Source organism: Marmota monax, unplaced genomic scaffold, assembly GCF_021218885.2.
Source record: "Marmota monax isolate L192 unplaced genomic scaffold, Marmota_monax_Labrador192_F-V1.1 WCK01_AAM20220418_F8-fsc00475, whole genome shotgun sequence".
Classification (NCBI taxonomy): domain Eukaryota; kingdom Metazoa; phylum Chordata; class Mammalia; order Rodentia; family Sciuridae; genus Marmota; species Marmota monax.
In genome coordinates this window covers 392,418-413,784 of record NW_026693913.1, presented here as the reverse complement: position 1 = coordinate 413,784, position 21,367 = coordinate 392,418, and the positions used below count along the sequence as shown (strand labels likewise).

Here is a 21,367-nt window from a genome sequence, read left to right as displayed (position 1 = left end):
GTGTACCTTCCCACCCCCCCCCCACCCCTGCATCCTCGCCAGCACTTATTGTTGTTTGACTTCATAATGGCTGCCTTTCTGACTGGAGTGAGATGGTATCTTAGGGTGGTTTTGATTTGCATTTCTCTGACTGCTAGAGATGGTGAGCATTTTTTCATGTATTTGTTAATTGATTGTATGTCCTCTTCTGAGAAGTTTCTGTCCAAGTCCTTGGCCCATTTGTTGATTGGGTTATCTGCTTTTTTGTTGTTTAACTTTTTGAGTTCTTTGTATACTCTAGAGATTAGAGCTCTATCTGATGTTTGAGGGGTAAAAATTGGTTCCCAGGATGTAGGCTCCCTATTCACCTCGCATATTATTTCTCTTGCTGAGAAAAAACTTTTTCAGTTTGAATTCATCCCATTTGTTGATTCTTGGTTTTAACTCTTGTGCTATAGGAGTCTTATTAAGGAATTTGGGGCCTGCCCCCACGAGATGAAGATGAGGACCAACTTTATCTTCTATTAGACGCAGAGTCTCTGGTCTGATTCCTCAGTCTGCCATCTTGAAAGGTACCTAAACAGGCTCCCTGAGGGAAGCAGCCCCTCATCCCTGGAGCCACCATCCCACCTGGGGTTTCTGACAGGAAGAAGCCCAGAGCCCCCACCTCTGCCAGCTGTCAGTAGTTTGGACACCTGGGATCTCCAGGTCCAGGGGTAGCTCCATTCCCACCATTGATAGCAGGCCCCCCAGCCTGGGCAGCCCAACCCACTCAGCCCTTGGTGCTGACAGACGTAGAAATCCCACCGTGGGGGCCCGTGCCAGCACCCACACACATTCTGCTGGCAGCCAGGCTGCAAGTCCACTGGAGCAACTAGTCCATCAGCCTCTGCAGCTGCTACTCAGAGGCCAGGGACTGTGAACAGTGTTTGTCCCAAGAACAGGCAGCCCAAGTCAGCATGGGACAACCAAGGTTCATCCCCCTTAATGCTGCCAGTGTCAGTTGCCTCAATTGCAACTTGGAGGACAGATTTTTCCCCAGTTCTTCCATCTCCCATGGCAGAAATGGGCATCTGCTGAAAAAGTAGAGGGACTCCCAAAACCAGAGAACACCATGGGGCAAGCTTGGGACAGAACAGCTCCAGGGCCTGCCCCTAGGCAGAGCACCACCATGAGGACCAAGGGAGAGAAGGCAAAATACAAACCAGGGCAAGCAACCACTGATGTTTGTGCAATTAATGCTGTCCCCCAAAGCCTGACCGTGCAGAACCCCTGAAGCTCTCCTGGGAGGAACCATCACCACCTTCAGAAAGGCCACCTTGACTTGTAAGTTTGTCCCCATGCAATCCAGGAACCTGGGAGCCCAAACTAGCTCCCGGATCTCATATCTGTCTTTGGGGTTCTGTTCATCTCCTCCCCAAGTGAAGGAAAGAGAAGCATGAGACAGCATTTACAGGGTAAATGGGGCTTCGACATATTCAGCGCCACTAACTAGACCATCCCTATAGTGGTCACTTTACAGGGGACAAAAACCAACTCTGTTCTTGGAGCCACGAGGGCCACTCCTTTAAGTGCCAAAAGGCGCCCCCTTACAGGAACCCTGAATTCCACCTCGGAGCATCAATACCTCCATGAACCAGGCTGCATATATTTACAGAGGGAATCATATCACCCATTTCCCTGGTGGTAAAGGTGAGGCTCTGGGAAAGGACATGAATTATGAGTTAGTCAAGGTCCTGCCTGGAAGAGCTGGGACTGGAATTCTGGAAATCTGGCTCCAGAGCCTCATGTGCAGAACCCTGCAGGGGAGGCCTGATGCTGGGAGCTTGGAAGGGGGGGACCCATCAAGTTGGGGTGGGGGGCTCAGAGAAGAATGAAGAGATGGGTGTGGCTGGGGAATTCGTCCAGAGGGGGAGACCAATAGGAGAGGGAGGGGATCGAGTGAGGGGACTGCATGAGCAAGGCCAGGCAGCGGGAGTGTGTGGGTCAGGCAGAGGAATGACCTGTGGGCAGCTGGGGGTGCAGGGATGGAGGGGGACAGGATTCAGAAGGAAAAGAAGGTTGGGCCACACCATGGAAAGAGCCAGGTCTGGCAGGGAGACACCACCCCTCCCTGCTCCATCCTCCAACTGTCTTTGAGTCTGTGCCTTGAACTTCCCCAAACCCTCCCTTCTCACCACCTCCACTGGCCCTATTCCACCCCTCCCAGCTCTCACCTCCTCCCTGCCTCGCCCATAACAAGACAAAAAGCTCAAAGCTGCTGGCCATTTCCATGTAGTTCTTTTCCCTGCACCTTGTCCCCACATCTGTCTTAACTTGAACTCCAGGTCGGCTCTGTAGGGGCAGTGGTGGGTGACACACAGGATCTCCCTGCTTTAGAGCTGGAGAAACTGAGGCCCAGAGAAGTAATTTCTACTTCTGTTTCAGATCTTGGGCCATCACCCCCTTGAGGAAGCCCTCCCTGCACTCTCTACTACCCTGTCAGGCCTGGTTTTTGGTTATTTGTTCTCAGAGGACCAAGGATTTTTGCTGTAGAGAACTGGCCTCAGGTTGTCACGGTCTATTCATTCACATGGATTAATTGAAGTCTTTCTATGTCACTTGGCATGCAGGGGACACTGGAGAAACACTGAGCGACTGAATGACAGTTTGGGTTCTTGTGACAAGTAACAAGAAGAGGTGTTAGTAGAACATGGATGGGGCACCACATGGTCCCCACTTGGGGTATAAAAAGTCTAGGAAGCTTCTATAAGGGGGTGATGACCTGGTTGGAGCTTGAAACCTGAGTTGCTGGTAGCAGCTGGAACATGCAGGATGGTACCTGGCAGGAGGTGAGCCCCTGGCTCCTGTCACCTTCAGGAATCTGGGTTCAAGGTCCAGTGGTCTAGGTAGCTGGGAATGTGGGCCTGTGAAGGCCTCTGCCCCAAGCTCCATAACCCCAGGTGACCTTGAGGCAGGCAGGGTGGCACACCCTTCCTCGGCTCACTCCCCTTTGTCCAGTGGTAGCCAAGGGGCATCTGACTCACCTCCTCTTTGCCCCACTTCCCCACAGTGAGATTTATTTTAAAGTTACCTGAAAATCCCTCCAGCCTTCCTGATTCAGCCACCCTGTCCTCTGTGATTCTCTTGTGAAGGTCAACTGAGGGTCCCTGGAGGACTGCAGCCCATGCACCTCACTGGCTCAGCTCACCCACCCCACCCTGTGGCTCTCCACTCTCCCCCACCAGGTGGCAGAGGCTTCTGGAGGTCTTCCCACCAGGAGTCTAGAACAGGCTTATTTATGTAGAATAAAAAAATTACGTATTTCATCCCATTTTCCTGGTCTTTGACAAAACAATTCTATTTGCATAAGACTAATAATTCAGTGACCTCCTTAAAGGCCATTTTTCTCTTGATTCTGGCCCATACAGAGGCCATGCTCTGTTAGAGTGGGAAAATAATTTTTTCTTGGTCACAGATTTATAGCTACAAGCAGAGCACTCTGTGAACATTCTTTCTAGTGAGTAGTCTGGGCTTAATATTTCCTATACTTACATATTATGAAGGAGACCTTCCAAACATTGTGGTTCCTCTGTGCACCTCATATCCCTTCTCATTATCTGGACCACAAGCCAATTTCAAATTTCCCCATCCAAGCAAATGGCCTAAGGACAGAGAACTCCCAGATGCTCAAACAACAAGGAAACCAGAGAGCCAGGACAGGGCCTCTGTAGTAGTGAGGAGCCTGACCAGAGAGCCAAGTAAAATGAAAGGCTCCTGCTACCCAACTCTGAGGGCAAAGCTGCCAGGAAGTGAGAGGGAAGGGGACATCATGTCTCTGAGCCTCCACTTTGCCCCAGGATCACAGAGGTCAGGGTGAGACCTGTGCTATGCATCTAAGCAGTCTGCCACCAGGTCCCATGTGGGAGAAGGTGGATGTCATCTTAGCAAAAGAGTTTTCTCTTGGACCCCACAGGAGTGGGTCCTGACCTGGAAGAGGATGGTCTGGTGGCTGGTCCAGCTGAGCTGCCAGGTTGAGAGGCCAGCACAGATGTGCACCTAGATGCAGCCTTGCTCATGGTGGTGCTGGTGCCCCGAGGCAAACTTGGGCATTTCTGCTTGGGTGGGCCCTTTGGGGATGGCACTGAAAGGAGGGGCCTAGGTGGCTCCAAGATCATGGTTGCTGTTTGTCCTGTGTAACTTGGTCACCATGGAAATACTCTGGTGGTGGGGGCCACAGAGAGTCAGGCCCAAGCTTGCCTCATAGGTCTGTCTGGTGCTCGAGGGTCCCTCCTCTTAGAAAGGAGATGCTCATTACCCACAGGCTGCTCCCAGGTTCTCTGCTCTCAGGTTCCACTGAGGACACTGCCAAGGGCATAGTCATGCAAGTTGGTCTTTCTGGGGTGGTGCTGGCCCCTTGATTTCTGCTTGGGTGGCCTTTGTGTCAAGCATTAAATGGAGGGGCATTGGTGACTCCCTGCTCATGTTTGCTGCTTGTCTTTTGTCCCTTGGTCACTGGAGGTATTCTGGTTAGAGGTGCTGCAGGTTTTCATGCTCCAGGCTTGCTGTCTGGGCTTGGAGTTTCTCTTCTTTTGGAGCAGATGCTCAGTGCTCCAAAGGCCAGTATCACATCTGGAGGGAGGTCTGTAGTCGTAGAAGCCAGTGATTCCACAGCATGGACTTTCAAGTGTAGGTGGCCTTTCTGGAAATGGTGTTGGTCCCCTGCATTGATCGTAGGGGTTTCTGCTTCGGATGACTTTGGAGATGGCAGTAAAATTAGAAGCACCCATAGCTAGGGTGTCTTAGCAGGTCCTAAGCTGGACCCATGGTGCCCAAGTCCTGGAAAGTCCCACAAAGGAGAATAAGCCAGGGCAGTCCCTGCCAGAACCTGGACTCTCCAGCCTTTGAACCCAAAGGTGCAGGATGCCAGCCTTGCCTGCCTTGAGTGTAGTAGTTGTCAAGTGCTTCACAGTCGTTGCACAGGAGCATTGCTGGCACAGTCAGGCATTTCATTGAGATGAATCCAAACCAGGGGAACAGGTTTTTGAGCAGTATTGGATGTGGGAATATATAATGTGATTGGCTTTCTAGAAGGTAACCTCATCGCCATGGTTCCTGATGGGCACTGCTGAAAATACAGAACCATCCGGAGGACTGAAAATTTGATGAGTCATTCATTTATTTATTTTTATACCAGATATTGAACCTGGGGTTCTTAACCACTAAGACACATCCTCAGACTTTTTTTTTTTAAATATGTTTATTTAGAGACAGAGTCTAGCTAAGTTGCTTCAGACCTCTCTAGTTTGCTGAGGCTAGTTTTGAACTCCATATTTTCCTGTCCCATCTTCCCCAATGCTTGGACTACGGGTGTGTGCCTCCAAGCCCTGCTGGGCCTTTCATTTTGGCCAGATCTGAGCCTCTTAGTACTTTTGTTAGGAAATGGCCAGGAGGAGGGAGAGTGGATCTTAAATGGATGGTTTGTTATTGTAAAGGGCTGGGGATTATAGTTTGAATTAATCTAACAGTCTTCTTAATATTGTCCTGAGCATTGAATTTACCCATATTGACCCTACCTCTCCCCCTGCCCAATGCCACTGTGGATCACTGAGGGTTCTCTATGGTCCGAGCTCAGCCACAACCCTTTTCTTGGTTACTTCTCATAATGACACACCCATGAACTGCATATCTTGACTGGTAACTAAAGCTTTCGTTGGTGCTTTCAAATATGAAACTATAAATTTGTTATCAAGTGACTTGTCTAGAAATCATTTTCTTCCAAATTGTTCCAAAGAGGTCAGACTGGAAGAGGACCTAGTCACTTGCCAGGCTCACCTTCTTCAGGTGTTCCAGCCCCTCAGTGATTTCCATCAGTTCCCCCTCTTTGTAAAATCATGCAATAGACTTGTGTTTGGGGAAGCAGCAGGCTTAGGATTGAAGCAGGAGTTCAATAGAGGTTTTCAGCAGGAGGCTATGATAGGAGTCCTCAGTGCTTCCCCAGTGAGCTTGCCTTTTAATAGCAGGTAACCCTGGGAATGGGACAGCTATCAACAACTAATAGATATCAGTACTCACATGAAACAGCTGATGTGCTGTGTTCACCAGCCTATTCTTTTTTTTTTTTTTTTTGATATTGTTTTTTAGTTGTCAATGGACCTTTATTTTATTTATTTATATGTGGTGCTGAAAATTGAGCCCAGTGCCTCAACATGCTAGGCAAGCACTCTACCACTGACCCAAACCCCAGCCCCATCAGCCTATTCTTTAAGAAGAAAGGATGTTCATAACCTGTTAGTGTCAGGAAAGCCAAAGGATCACATGTACTAGTCTCTGGGGAGTAGTAGCCTTCTAGGGCAGGCTCCCTGACTGTGTGTTAATTAAGTGTCCTGGTCCATGTGGGCAGGATGAAAGTCAACCTCAGTGTGAACTGGGAAGCGCAGAGCTGATGACCAAAGAGAGCTGTTCTTTGATACTGCATTTCCTTCATCTATCGTGTTTAGCATGAGGAAGATTTTTTTTTCCTTGTGGAAATTGAGTTAATAGGTGTTAAATAAATATCTTAGTTGCTTCTGATGTGGCTGAGGAGCACTTTCAAGTGTTTAAAAAACTGGTTTCTGTATATCATTGTATAGCTAATTGCAATTCTTATGAAACCTTCTCATAGGCTGTTTCTGGTTTTATTGGGATTTTTTTCAGCTGCATTGTGAATTGGATGAAGGACATTTTCCCTTCTTATAAATGGTTTTGTGGAATTTTGAGATTTGGGTTTTTATTCACATTTGAAGGGAATAAATCAACCAGCCTTAAGAACATGACATCTTTCTGATGGATAGAAGCAATTCAAGGAAGAATAAGGATGATGTCTTTTAGAAATGCTATAGGAATATTTGTTTGGGGGGTCAATAAATAACATGCTTAGAGTTTAATAAATATTTTGTTATGTCATCGTAGTTTCTACATTTTTGTATTCTAGTAGAATTTTATCTAGTTTTAATATTTGTTTTTGAGCAGACATCTTTATCTTGAGAGATATCATTTAGTGTTACTTTTCAAAATTTGCAGCTGTGTAAATCCAGATGCTTGGTGAAGCTGCTCTAGTGTGAGGAAAGCCTCTCCTGTTAGGCCAGGAGCCTGTAAGGCACCATCAGCACATATGAAACCTGCTACGTATTATAAGCAACAGGAAATAGCACAGAAGCTGCAAGTGCATTTAGGTCATTTGGAAGTTGAATTCTTGTCATATCTTTACTTTGCTTAACATATCTTCTCCCCTTTAGTTCTTTCTTATAGTAATTTGAAGCTGATGAATTTACTGGTATTTTCAGGAGAGCATATACAATTAAAATATTTTTCAATTCAGTATCAGTTCAAAGAACTTAGCATCACCTGCCTCTCACCTTTGGTGGGAAGGTAATGAGCAGCCACTTAGCTCTGTGTGCACAAGGATGATGGTCCTGAGTCTCCTGGGATGGCTAGCTAAATCTGGAAGTTCCTTAGGAGATGGAAAGACATCAGCTCCTCATGTTCCATTCAACAGTGAGCACAGGGCGCTCAGTGAACATGCATTCGGTTTGTGAGTGTCCCCTGCAGGGACTGGTCTCCTATTCCCTTTCCAGACCTCAAAGCTGAATTGTCTGTCTTTCTCTCTGCTCCAGTAGCCTCAGCTATTGAGTACTATTGCCTCTGAGATGCTTCTTTGTTCATACTACTGGGATCTTGCCTCCAAAGTTTAGTTGGAAGAATAGGAGGAAACTGTTGCTTTAAACTGCACACAAAACAAAAGCAAGTGGCTTTGCCTTTCCCTAAAGACATGGAGATAGAGAAGTCCGTTTCCGTGGTCGTGGCCATGCTATGGAAGAAATTCTTGGCCATTCCACACCATCCTTGCTTCTTATATGTTTTGTGCATCAGTGAATTTTTTAGCCCTAGCATTTTCACCTATGGGAGGCGTGTAGAAACAGAGGCACAGAAATGCCAGCTCCTTGCCATTTCATGGGGTCCTCAGGTCTCTGCCTGCTGCCCCACCAACTTTCCCCACAAACCTCTGGAATTTCAGCAGTGCCCTCTGCTGTGGGCCTGTGGAGCCAGACTAAGTTAGACTTCCCGTGACTCAAACTTGGAAGTGATACCCCATGAGGCTTGTTGATTTCTGTTTCTTAGAAACCAGATGCTGATGTGGATCCACTGAGAGAGGAGGGAGCTACAGGCTTTGGGCACAGGATGCTGTGGTGTTTGAAATCCCCTGTAGTGTACCCCATCATACGATCGGCAGAGACATTGGGGCAATTTGATTTCGCACAGGAATTAGAATTCTATGGCAAAGGGGAGGCTATCTCTGAAAATAACCCTCCAGTGGTGCAGAGTGGGGACCATGGCCAAGAGAGGAGCTGACTTTCCCTCTGTCACTGTGGGACTCAGGTCATGGTAAAGTTGGATGTCATCCTTTGTCCCTTAACTTCCTATGTCATGTTATCTGTATATTTGTGCATTAGAGACGCATGACTCCTGGATTAGGGTTTCTCAGGGAGTCCATGTATGTGTGGGCACATGTCCCTGATGACAACCTCTAAAGCAGATGCTAGAATGACCCCTGGGAACATGTTGAGAAGCTATGGAGGCCCTGCAAGGCACAATGACTTCCTCAGGGCCACACACATACCCACAAGAAGGGGAAGGGTCTCAACCAAGCTCTGTCTCCCCAAACCAAGGGAGCTGGCTCCACCCGGGCCTGTCTGAGGGCCTGATCCAGGGTGTGTTGGTGTAACTGGGTCCACCTGTGCCTATGTCATGGGAAGACTGCAGCCCAGTGGGCCATTGGAACCATCTTGTGTAAGAAAGGGACTCAGCAAAGGACTTCCTGAGACAGTGACCTCACTTCCTTGGCCATGGAACTCACAGAACTTGGAACCCTGGTAGCTAGGCACTCACAGTCCACAAACAGTCCCGGTCTGCTCACTGGTGTTGAGACAGCAAGCCCAGAGCCATGAGTTCTTGTTGTCTACAGATCTGTGGGTGCTTAAGCCTCAGGGCTTTTCCTGAGTGTGGAGGTGCTGGGTCAGCGCTGTGTCCCAACGACTCTGGCAATTTTTCCCAAGGAGACCAGAAGTGAGACAGGACAGGGCACCACAGGTGTCCATAGTTTAACCCACATTCAGATTCCCCTTTCAAAAGTGCCAGATCTCACCAGGTTTGTGTGTGTGTGTGTGTGTGTGTGTGTGTGTGTGTGTGTGATGTCTCCTGAGAATATGGAGGGAAAATATTTTGATTTCCCCTGACGTATGGCAGTGATTCCTTTTGCAAATGGCTACCGTTTTCCTGTTGAAATGTCCCTCTTTGATTGCCCATCCTAGGGAGAAGATGACCAAGGCTCATCAGTGGATGTGTCCTGTCTTGTGGAAACCCTCACAGTACTTCTCTGGGAGCTCGAGGACGGCCTGGTGCCTGCCCTGCAGCAGGGGAACACCCCCTATGTCCATGGGGTTTTGTATTTGTACCAAGATTTGGCCAGTACCCAGAAGGCTCTGGAGCTGCTGGGTAAAAGGTGTGTATGACCTCCAAGCCCTGGCCCATGGCCATCTCCTGGCCTGGTGTTGGGAATGCCGGGCATCACTCTGAACCTCCGTCAGCTCTGAGGAAAGTAGGGTTTTTCAGAGGAGAACTCTGCCTGGGTGTTTAGAAATCCAAGTAGGATGAGCCCTAGGAGTGTTTGCCTCAGAGTGGTCCTGGGACACAGGCTGGCGATGGCTCTGGCCTTTCCCTGGGGGCCTGTCCCCTCCCTGAGAGGAAGTTCTCTGCCTCAGACCTCACTCTTCTGAGGCCTCAGGAAAAGCAGTTTCCACATTTGGGAAGGAGTCTGTGGGTTGCATCTGGGAGGGTTCCAACCTGCCTGTAGACAGAACAGGGACCCCTGGGGTCAACTGAGAGGGTCCTGGCCCTGAGGTAGCCAGGCAGCAGGTGGGTGGGTTCATTCATGGCTCAAATATATATGAAGCACCTACCTTTGGCAGGCACTTGGCCTATCATTTAGGAATCAGTGCAGACAAACTCTCCCAGCCCTCCTGAGCTCCCGTTATTGTCAGTAAGTTAGTCAAGTCCACCAGGCATCTCGACAGATGAGGGACACAGGATATTAGAGGTCACAGCCTCCTGGTATTCTCTAGGTATGGACGCCTCCAGCCATATGTTGAGGAGGAGTACCTTCAAGACAAGAAGTGAGTGATCTTTGGGCCAAGAGGGAGGGCTGCTGTCTCCAGAGTGGTCACTTGGGGGGCTGTTGTAGAGGATGGCTGGGCAGACCTCAGGGTCTACCCTGTTGTTTCCCAGCAGAGGACAGAGGTCTGGGGCTTACTCTGTAGAAGGAACAAAGCAAGCTGTGGTGGGATTCTGGGTACCCAAGGAAGAGAGGCGTGGCTGGAGCCTCAGAGCCAGGCCCTGTGAGGATCCCTCTCCAGCACAGCCAATCCCAGCTGGATTGCCCATGTTTTTTTGTATAGAGACTGGACAGAAAGTGAGGGGAGAATCCTACCCACACATGTGCCTCACAGTTTTGCCCCCTTTGCTCTGCTGCATGTGACCTGCTTGGACACTCTCTGGGAAGCTCCCCATGCAGGGGGCCTTGGGAGGTTCCAGCTGAAGGAGAGGCCCTTTACATCATTATCTTCCAGTTGGTACAGGTGGTGACCCAAGCTGCCATCCCATTCTTTCAAAGTCAGCCATCTTCCCTGGCAGCTACATAAAATTCACACACACACAAATGCCAGAGGCAGGGGGTCAAGAAACGATTAGACCAGAAGCCTCCACTTCTCCTAGAATGTTTTCTCGCTGCCCTAGTTCTAAAGTCCTTGAGGGCACCTCCCACGTGTGAGCACCTGCGCATTGTGCCAGATGCCCCACCACAGCTATCCGCCTCCTCCCACTAAAACTGTCTATTTTATTTTTTGTGATGGTGGTTTTTTTTAAATGTCTGGGATGGCATTGTAAGTATTTTAGTAACAAACATTTATGTTGACACAATAGTGCTCAATCCATTCACCAGGCTGTGCCACCCCCAGCACTGAGTAGCTGAAGATGGAGAGCCCCCTTAGAGCACAGGGGTCCTGTGGGGCCCCTGTGCATGGAGCCGAGATGACTGCCTAAAGGGTGGTGAGGATTTCAGGGCATTTTATCCCCTACTGTGTTCTGTGACGTTAACTGGGTTAGATGTCATGTGACACTACAAACCCTGTTCATATAAGACAGCAAACTTAATATGTGTCTTCTTATTGCTCCACAGATCATGACTCACCAGAGTAATTAACTGGTCTAACAATATTGAAGTTAGACCAGTTAATTACTCTGTAATGGACTGAACAGTTGGAATAAAAGGAAGAGTTCCAAGTTTTGCATTCCAAATAGAAAGCTGTGCCTTGGGCTGGGCTGTAGCTCAGTGGCAGAGTGCTTGCCTAGAATGTATGAGGCACTGAGTTCAATCCTTAGCACTACAAAAAAAAAAAAAAAAAAAAAACAACTAAACAAAGAAAGGCATGCTGTTGATCTAAAACTATTAAAAGAAGAAAGAAAGAAAGAAAGAAAAGAAAAAAAAAAAGCTGTGCCTCTTGAATAATTAGTCCCAATGAGAATGCAAGGGAAATGTTCATAAAGAAAATTAAAGTGCTGCTCCAGGGCATAGGTGAATGATAAGAAAGCAAAACAGCTGATAGGGATAAAGTTTTCATAGTCTGGAGAACAGGTGAAACAAGCCACGTTCCCTTAAGCCAAAACCGCATCCAGATAAGGCCCAAACATTAGATTTTTCTGATGCCAAGAGAAGGGAGAAAGCTCCAGAAGAAGTCTGAAGGTGGCAGAATTTGGTTCATGATGTTCGAAGCAAGCGGCCCATCTCCATATAAGACAAGTGCAGGGTGAAGCAGAAATTGCTGATGTAGAAGGTTAAGCCAAAGTGTACATTCTACTCTGAATCCTGTTATCACTGTTGGGTGGGCATCCTCCTCTATGACCAGCCCCAACTTTCCAGATTAACAAAAGTGAGAGTAGCCACTTGTTCAAGGTCATTTGGCTATTAAGTATATTGTGGGGATCCCGACCCAGAAAAAAAAAAAAAAAAAAAAAAAAAAAAAAAAAAGAAATTGCTGATGTAGAAGCTACAGCAAGTCATGAAGAAGATCTTGCTAAGCTATCTGATGAAGACGCGATATGGTTGAGTTTCTCGGTGTCCCCCAAAAGCTCATGGGTGAGACAATGCAAGAAGGTTTAGAGGGGAAATGATCCTGTTATGAGAGCCTAAAGCCAATTAGTGAATTAATCCCCTGGCAGGATGAACAGGTGGCACAGATAAAATGGGGTGCCCACACCCTCCCCAAGCCTGGAGGTGTAGGCGCCACCTGTGGAGGAGTCCAGTTGCAGTGTGGAAGTGAACAGCAGCCACCCTCAACGTTCCACATTAGGGTTCCACATTGGAGGTTCCCAGCAACCAGCGGCATCCCTCTGCGGGCAGGTCGTTCATCAGGGAGCCTAGGCGCCCTAAGGCCCTTTGGGGAGTCCAGTTGAATCGGTGGCTGCATGGAAATAGGCGTCCAAATAGGAGCATCCTCATCCATTGGCGGTGGCGGGAGTCTGCTTCCAGTGCAGTGGAGGTGTTGGCAGCATTTCTGGTGGCCAGGTCGGGACTCCAGTGGCCACAGTGTGGAGCGCTGGCTGTGGCGACAGCGACAGCGTAGGGCAGCGGGCCTCAGAGTCAGAGGGCGACCAGAGGATGGGGTGCCCTGTGCTGTGGCTGCCCCAGGCCACTTGTCTTGCTCCTGGCAGGGCCTGCCTGCTCAGGAAGCAGGACACGGCAGGCGGCGGTACCCACACAGCCCCTGAGGACCTTATGCTGAGCACGCAGGCGGCGCCTGGCACCGGCACTGAGCCCCCCGGGTGGCAGCTCGCCCCACCCCGGGTTCGCCCTGCCCCTCCCTGGGTTGCGGCCTCTGCGGGGGAAGTAGGCCCGCTGCCAGCCGGGGCAGCCTTTAAAGAGGACACCCACCCTCCCCAGCGACATCTCTCCTGGGCTGTGGCCACTGAGAGCAGAGGCAGTGGGGGGTGGGGCTACAAATCCTCCCCCTCAAAGCGCATCCCTGGGGCGGGACAAGAGTGGAGGGCATAGATGGCAGAGGGAACCCCAAGACGTGCCGTCCTTGGTCTTGGTCTTCTGCCACCCTTAGACAAAGAAATGTACTTTAAAAAAATTAATTAGCTCTAATTAGTTGTACATAAGAGCAGAATTCACTTTGGTTCATTGTACAGAAATGGAGCACAGCTTTTCATTTCTCTGGTAGAACACGATGTAGAGTTGCACCATATGTGCAGTCCTGCATGTACCTAGGGTAATGATATCCCTCTCATTCCACCCTCTTTCCTACCCCATGCCCGTCCCTCCTATCCTTCCCCTTTGCCCCAAGTTCCTCCATTCTTCCCTTGCCCCCCTCATTATGGATCAGCATCCACTTATCAGGGAGAACATTCAGCCTGTTGTTTTTGAGGATTAGCTTTTTTCACTTACATAATATTCTCCAACTCCATCCACTTACCTGCAAGTGTCATAATTTTATTCTCTTTTAAAGCTAAGATTCCATTGTGCACATATACCTCATTTTCTTTATCGATTTAGCTCTTGAAGGACTTCTAGGTTGGTTCCACAGTTTACCTACTGTGACTTGAGCTGCTATAAACATTGATGTGGCTGCATCACTCTAGTATGCTGATTTTAAGTCTTTTGGGTATAGATTGAGGAGTGGAATTTCTGGGTCAAATGGAGGTTCCATTCCACGTTTTTTGAGGAAGCTCCATTCTGCTTTCCAGAGTGGTTGCACCAATTTGCAATGCCACTAGCAATGTATGAGTATACCTTTCCCCCCACATCCTCACCAACACTTATTGTTGCTTGTATTCTTGTTAACTGCCATTCTGGCTGGAGTAAGATGGTCTTAGAGTAGTTTTGATTTGCATTTCTCTAATTTCTGGTGAAGTTGAACATATTTTCATATATTTGTTGATCGACTGTGTATTTTCTTCTGTGAAGTGTCTGTCCATTTCCTTAGCCCATTTATTGATTGGGTTATTTATTCTTTGGGTGTTGAAGTTTTTGAGTTTTTTATATATCCTGGAAATTAGTGTTTTATCTAATGTGTGTGTAGTAAAGATGTTCTCCCACTCTGTGAGCTCTCTTTTCATATTATTGTTTCCTTTGCTGAGAAGAAGCTTTTAAGTTTGAATCCATCCCATTATTAATTCTTGATTTTATTTCTTAAGTACAGGGTCTCTGGTCTAATTCCTAGGTCCTTGATCTACTTTGAGTGTTTGTGCAAGGTGAGAGATCGTGGTTTAATTTCAGTCTGCTACATATGGATTTACAGTTTCCCCAGCACCATTGTTGAAGAGGCTATCGTTTAGCTAATGTATGTTTTCGGCACCTTTGGCAAGAATGAGATAACTACATTTATGTGGGTTTTTCTCTGTATCTTCTATTTTGGACCATTGGTCTACATGTGTATTTTGGTGCCAATAGCATGCCGTTTTTGTTACTACAGATCTGTAGTATAGTTTAAGGTTTGATATTGTGATGTGTCCTACTTCACTCTTCTTGCTAAGGATTGCTTTGTCAATAAGGATTTCTCTGTGTCTATTTTTCCAAATGAATTTCATGATTACTTTTTCTATTTCTATGAGGAATGTTATTGGGATTTTAATTGGAATCACATTAAATCTGTATAAGGTTTATGATAGTGTGGCCATTTTGACAATATTAATTCCATGAGGGAGGAATTGGAATCAGGTACCTGCTCAAAAGGGGAGGGATCCGATAGCCATGCCCACCTCAAAATGGCAAGGAATGCTTTCCAAGATGTAGTCGGTGTGCTTCCAGAGCCGGGGTGTCTGGTGATGTCAGGGGAACCGATGGCCTTGTGCTGTGGGGAGGTAGCAGCTGAGTGACCTGCGTGGGAGTGGAGCGAGTCTCGGCGGTCTGCAGATGTGTTGGTAGGTGGTTCTGCTAAGGCGCTGGCCAAGTCTTAAGTGAACTGCAACTTTGGCTTTGGGTCCTGCTCGGACACTGAGGCCCTGAGTCCTGCGCGAGGTCACAGCGCTGGTCATTTCTGTAGAGAGAAGCTGTACAGGGGCCTCTAACACTCTCAAGAGATGCAGAATTCCTACTAGGAGAGATCTGGATCACAGAGCAACACAGATGCTGCTTCCCTCTGGTCCGCCATCTTTGAAAGTCTTTTCAATTTCTTTCTTTAGTTTTCATTGTATAGGTCTTTCATCTCTTTTGTTAAATTTATACCCAAATATTTCATTTTTGAGGCTATTGTGAATGGGATAGTTTTCCTAATTTCTCTTTCAGAGGGTTCATCACTAATAGATAGAAATGCATTTGATTTATGAATATTGATTTCATATCCTGTGACATTGCTGAATTTGTTAATATTAGAAGTTTTCTGGTGGAGTTTTTTTTGGATCCTCTATGTGTAGAATCATGTCGTCAGCAAATAGGGATAGTTTGAGTTCTTCTTCCCCTATTCCTATCCCTTTAATTTCTTTCATCTACAGCTCTGTCGTGTAGTGTAAGCTGTAGTGGAGTTTAAACAGCAGTATAGTTTAAACTCTGGCTAGAGTATCAGGGACTATGTAGAGTAGAAGGTGAGAGAGGGCATCCTTGTCCTGTTCCAGTTCTGAGAGGAAATGCTTCCCATCAGAAATGCACTTTGAGGATGAAGAGGTCCTAGTTCCTCTGCTCTCTCCCCCCACAGCCCAGGTGGGATGTCTCTTAGGAAGGTGGGGGTCCTCTCCCAAGGCTGCCCCACCTGGCAGATGGCCTAGTTCCCCTGCAGAGGCCACATCGGGGATGGGGCGAGCAGCCACCCGGCGGGCTCATGGCCAGTGCCAGGCGAGGCAGGTGTGGGCAGCCTAAGGTCCTCAGCAGCTGCCTGGGTATTGCCACCCCCCTCGTGCTGCTTCCCGAACAGGCCGCTCAGCCAGGACCAAGACCCAGGGCCTGGAACGGCCACTGCAGAGGCCACTCCAGCCTCTCGTCGCCCTTCCACTCTGAGGCTCACTGCCCTGCGCCCTCGCTGCCGCCGCCAGCCTGGAGCTCTTCACTGTAGCCACCGGACTCCCCACATGGTCGCCAGATGCCACTGCAGCAGGATTCCTGTTACCCCAGCAGGATGAAGATGCTCACCACTGGACGCCTCTGTGTCCTCAGCCCCGTTTCCAGACTCTACTGGTGCTGCCGCCACCGTGCAGCAACCAAACTCCCAAACCCCAGCTGGACTATGATGCTGCCCACCAAGGGCCCAACGTCAATGCCCTTCACCCCCCGCCATGATGCCTGACTCCAGTGCCCCATGCCGGCTCCCGGATGAAGCTGCATGTTGCTGCTGCCACCACCAGACTCCATCATGGACGCAAGACAGCGATACTCAGCACTGGATGCCCACTTCACCCACTGCAGCCTGCCGCAGTCTGGCTGGGCACAAATGCCGCAGTCTGGCTGGGCACACAATCACGAGCCACCACACAGCTTGTAGATTCAAACAGCAACTCTTTATTCCCGAACTCACACCAGCCGTCTACAATCACGTTCTGGGGAAATCCACGTTCTCTGCCCAAATCCACGTTCTCTGCCCAAATCCACCTCCACTGGGCTTCTATCTCCAAAATATACTGTCTAAATCCCGTGAGAACTCAAGGGGAACTCAGGCAGCAGGATACGCCCTATTCCCAGCAGGAATAATCTTAAACCTTAAACCTGGAACCTAAACTGGGAACGCCCTAAACACGATTATCTTAAAACCGGGAACACCCTAATCTGCCTTGGTCCTTGAGCAAGGTCACGTACATTCAATGTCACTGCAACATGGGGTACGCTGGCAAGGAAATTGTCATACCTACTTGGCTAATGGCTCCCAGCAGCAGCCAGACTCCTGTGGCACTGCAAGACAGAAATGATCATGGCAACATCCCTCTGTTGTCACCACGGCAGCTTCTGGACTCTTCTGCTGCCACCGCCACTGTGAGTATGCAGCAAGGGATCTCCCAAACTGCAGCTGGATGCCAACACCTCAGCTGTTGCCACCCCCACGCCAACTCTCAACTCCGGACCTCCCTCGCCTGATGCCCGACGCCTGAAGCAGCTACATGTTGCTGCTGCTGCCACCAGATGCTACCACTCCATGAGGCCTCTTCAGTGATTCCATCCCAAAGATGCTGCTGTGCTGCCCAAGACCACAGAAGCTGGGAAGTTGGGTAGTCTCCATCGCAGTCGCCTCATCAGTGCCCACCGGTTGCTTCCTGCCTTTCCTCCCCCAGGACCACCCACCAGTCCTTCTGGGCCCTTGAGTAGGAGTTGTGCTGACTCAGGGAACTCATCCAAGGAAAACAAGTGAGTACTTTAAACAAAGGTTGCAGTCCTCACAGCAGGCAGTGGGCGGGGCTAGGTGGGTCCAGCCTGCTGGTGAGGGGGCAGAGGTGGAGCTACTGGCCTCCTCTGGACCTTGACCCTGCGGGGCAAGCTGGAGAGGGATCTCTGGCTGCTCTGGGAGTCCAGCCGGGAAGCAGCTTCCTAACTCACCCTCACACTCCTCTCTGAAGAGGACTCTGGATTCCAGAGAAAGCCATCTGGGCTCTTGGGCTCTGGGCAGTAGTATGAGCCAGACTGGACAGACTCCACCCACCTGGACTTGGGGAAAAGCCCCCTCTTGGGAAAATACCCTCCTAGAACTACCAAACTTAGTCTGACATTGGCTTCTTCCATGAGATTATCAAGAAAGGAAAAATATGTTACCTAGTTTTGTCTTGCAAAGGGTAGTGTGGGGAGAGGCAAAGGCATCAGAGTTGGTAGAGCTGAATTCACATCCCTTTTAACTGGGTGACCTTGTCCAGGGTCCAGAACTAGGTACAACCTTGGTTTTGCATCTGGTAAAACAAAGATGGTGAGGATGATAAGCTATCACCATCTGTCATAGCTGGAGACCTAATGCGTGGTTCATAAATCTGACTATTCCAATAACTTAAGAAAATGACAAAGAAGGCACACAACCACACAGAATTACCTTTTCAATAATCCGGGGGTGGCTCTGTGAACGTAAGGGCCCATGGAAAGACATAGAACCACTGGAATTCTTTATTGTTACATAGGAGACACACAAGGGGAGTTTCCATAGAACATTTTATCCCCAAAAGGGCAAAGGGGTCGGAATACAAGGGAACAGATGAGTGTAACTCAACCCCAGTGGGTGATGCCTACACCTGGAGCCATGCCTTGTTATCTGAGCTGGGGTGACGCCCACATTACTGCAACCTGGCACTGCCCTGCCAGACTGAATGCAATAATTGTTCAGAACCCGGTGCATCAGGGCTTAAAGGCGTCTGCATCCAAGGCAGCTCCCGACAATAAGCCATGGGCAAATCAAGTTGTTCTGCACTACCTCACCTTGGGAGCCAGGTAGGCATTCAGCAATATTTCCATGCAGAAATATATTCTCAGACTAAAGGTGACACACCTAGAAGTGCACCTTTGGATGACAACTGACCTGTGAGGTAGGGAGTTGAAATTTACATCATGTTTTTAGAGGAAATAATAATATATGGAAGGTCATAAACCAAAGCATGAAATGTTGGGTCAGGCTCATGGAATTAAAAGCTGTTTTCAAATTTGTTTAAAGTTACATTGAGATAAATCTATGTAGTTCAAACCTTCCAGGATATCCCCCACCTCTGCCGCACACACAGGGAGCAGTGTCCACAACTTTTTTGCTCCTCTTTACAGTATCACCAAATGTATGTGTGTGTGTGTACACACACACACACACACACACACACACACATATATATATATATATATATACTCGCACACATATACATAGTGTATTATGTAATATTTTGTCTTTTTGGTTTGTTTTTAGGCTGTCTGTAATAGAATCTCATGTCCATTCTTTTGCTCCCCTTCAGCTGACCATCAGGAAGAAGGAAACAGCAGAGAAGCTTGAGGATCAGAAGGACACTAGCCCTGCTCTGGTCACCCTGGAAGCTGGCTAGCCTGCACACACCAAAGCTTGAGGAAACAGCAGCCCTGCTTCAGCCACTTGAGGGCTGGCTGATCAATGCAAGGAGGAAAATAAACTAAGCAACAGGACAAATGGACTGTTTCGTCCTGTAAGAGGGCTCCCATACTGTGGTGCATTGCCACCCCTTACTTCTGTCATATGCACAGTCCTCTCCTTGGTCTTTACTACAGGACTGACAACCACCAAACACACAGCTAACCCATAATGGGGGGCGGGGCAAGGGAAGATGGGAGGGACTTTGGATTGGGCAGAGGGGAGTGTGGGAGGGGAGGGATATGGGAGTGGGAAGGATGGTGGAATGAGGTGGATTGTATTAATCTATGTACATGTATGATTGCAGGAATGGGGTGACTGTGCACTGTGTCTAACCAGAGAAATGAAAAGTTGCCTCCATTGGTGTTTAATAGTCAAAATGCATTCTGCTGTTATATATAACTAATTGAAAAAAATTCATAAAGGACTAAGGCTTAAAAGGAAGTCTGGACACACCCCAGCCACAAAACTAATGAACCCCAACAAACCCAACACATAAAGATCCAAATCACAGCAGAGAGGAATCATCGCTGCCCTGGGATGGGGATCTCCCGAGGGCCCCGGCAGGTGAACCCGGCTCATCCATCCTTCCCCCATTGCCTAGGTGTGTCCAGAGCTGCCCAGTCCACTGGGGCTGGGAGGAGGGTGCCACCTCCCCACTCAGGTACATTGGATGGTACCCGATGGTCTCAGGTTTGGACCGCGTCTCTCCATCTAATGTCTTTTAAAAGTCTTTGACCTCCTCCTTCATCCCTTCAAGCCTGTTCCCCTCTTCCCATGGATCCCTCCATTCACTGAATGCCTGATGAGCCCTACAAGAAGGTGGGTGCAGGCTCCTCATCTCAGGAAGCTCCCAGGGAGTCCCCCGTTCCCAGTTGCCTGAGGATCTGTTGGGGCTCTCTGCCTGGGTTTTGGCTGACGGAGCGAGGATAGCCGTGATGTGCCCCTTCCAGATCTGGAGCTCAAACCACATGGTTTCACCCTCTCCTTTCCACTGCCATGGCAACCACAGTGGCTTTGTGTGCAAGACGGAGTCACTACAAGCTGAAAAGGTCTGAACGTCCTGGTCCCACCTGGAGGAGAGCCACCTGACCCATATTGCACTGTGTGACTTGAGCAAGAAAGTATCCTGGGAGCCGGGGACGTAGGCCAGGGGTAGAGAACATCTGTGGGGCCCTTATCTCAGTCTTCAATGCTGGGGGGAAAAGGAGGGGGGACAAAGAACAAGAGGGCTGAGGAAATAGCTCAGATGTGGAGCCCTGCCTAGCAGCTCAAGGCCCTGGGTTTGGTCCCCAGCACTACAAGAAAGAAGAAAGAGGAGGAGGAGAAGGAGGAGGAGGGAGGAAGAAAGAAAAGAAGTTACCCTGCATTGTGTTTAGCCACTGAAAAGCTGGGGATGTTTGTTACAACAGCTGGGATGCTTGTTACTTATCCTAATACAGGCAAAAGGAGCACCTTGACTTCTGTGGCTGGGTCACAGCGTCTGAGAGGGCTTCTTGCCAGGCAGTATATGACCACTGAGGCCTAATACTAGCTGGGAGATGGCATGAAGTCAGAGAAGGGAAAAGATACCCAAAGCCCAAATGCCTGACATTCAGTAGGTGTTCAGTAAAACTGGTGGCATGAGCAAAATACACGAGAACATTAGAAGAGCTTTGTAATGGTGGCCAATGTTGCCGGAGGCCCAGAAGATGAGCAGGGTTCGGGTGGGGTGGGAGTAGAGACAATCAGCCTCAATTAGCCTGGGAGTCCATACCTACAAGTGAGAAAGGGCAGGCCCTGTCCATGGGTCCGAGGAGAGTGAGCAGTCACTGGTGCCCTAGAGCAGTGGAGATGAAGCTGGAACTTGGAGGCTCCCCAAGGCCAAGCTGAATACTACAGTCTGAGGTCTAAAAAGTGTTTTCTTCTTCTTCTTTTTTTAATATTTATTTTTTGGTTAGACACAACACCTTTATTTTGTTTATTTATTTTTACATGGTGTTGAGGATCAAACCCAGGGCCTCGCGCACGCTAGGCGAGCGCTCTACTGCTGAACCACAACCCCAGCCCTAAAAAGTGTTTTCTTTGCAGTGACAGGGGTGGGCCCCAGGGCCTAACACATGCTAGGCAAGTGCTCTACCAGTGAGCAGCACCCCAGCCTAAATGACCTTATGTTTGTCAAAAGTAGCAACGATCACAGCCTTTGGAGTGGGCTCCAAAGGGGTGTGTGTGTGTGCGCGTAACAATCTATTGGGATATATGTGTAAATAATAAAATTCCTATTGACATTCTTC

At 48.7% G+C, this 21,367-nt stretch overlaps 1 long non-coding RNA gene across 4 annotated transcripts; it reads left to right on the top strand.

Annotated features, from left to right (window-relative positions):
- The first annotated feature begins 393 nt into the window (after nucleotides 1-393).
- Nucleotides 394-21,366, top strand: LOC124105938 (uncharacterized). 4 transcript variants are annotated; one of them, XR_009228527.1, is made up of 8 exons: nucleotides 394-551; nucleotides 1,234-1,305; nucleotides 1,488-1,671; nucleotides 9,309-9,499; nucleotides 10,119-10,169; nucleotides 11,231-11,885; nucleotides 12,099-17,377; nucleotides 18,946-21,366. It is a non-coding gene; the product is annotated as an uncharacterized LOC124105938 (long non-coding RNA). The 4 variants fall into 4 exon arrangements; XR_006855933.2 differs by lacking the exon at nucleotides 1,488-1,671 and having other exon boundaries at nucleotides 11,284-11,885; XR_006855932.2 differs by lacking the exon at nucleotides 1,488-1,671.
- Nucleotide 21,367: the final 1 nt, after the last annotated feature.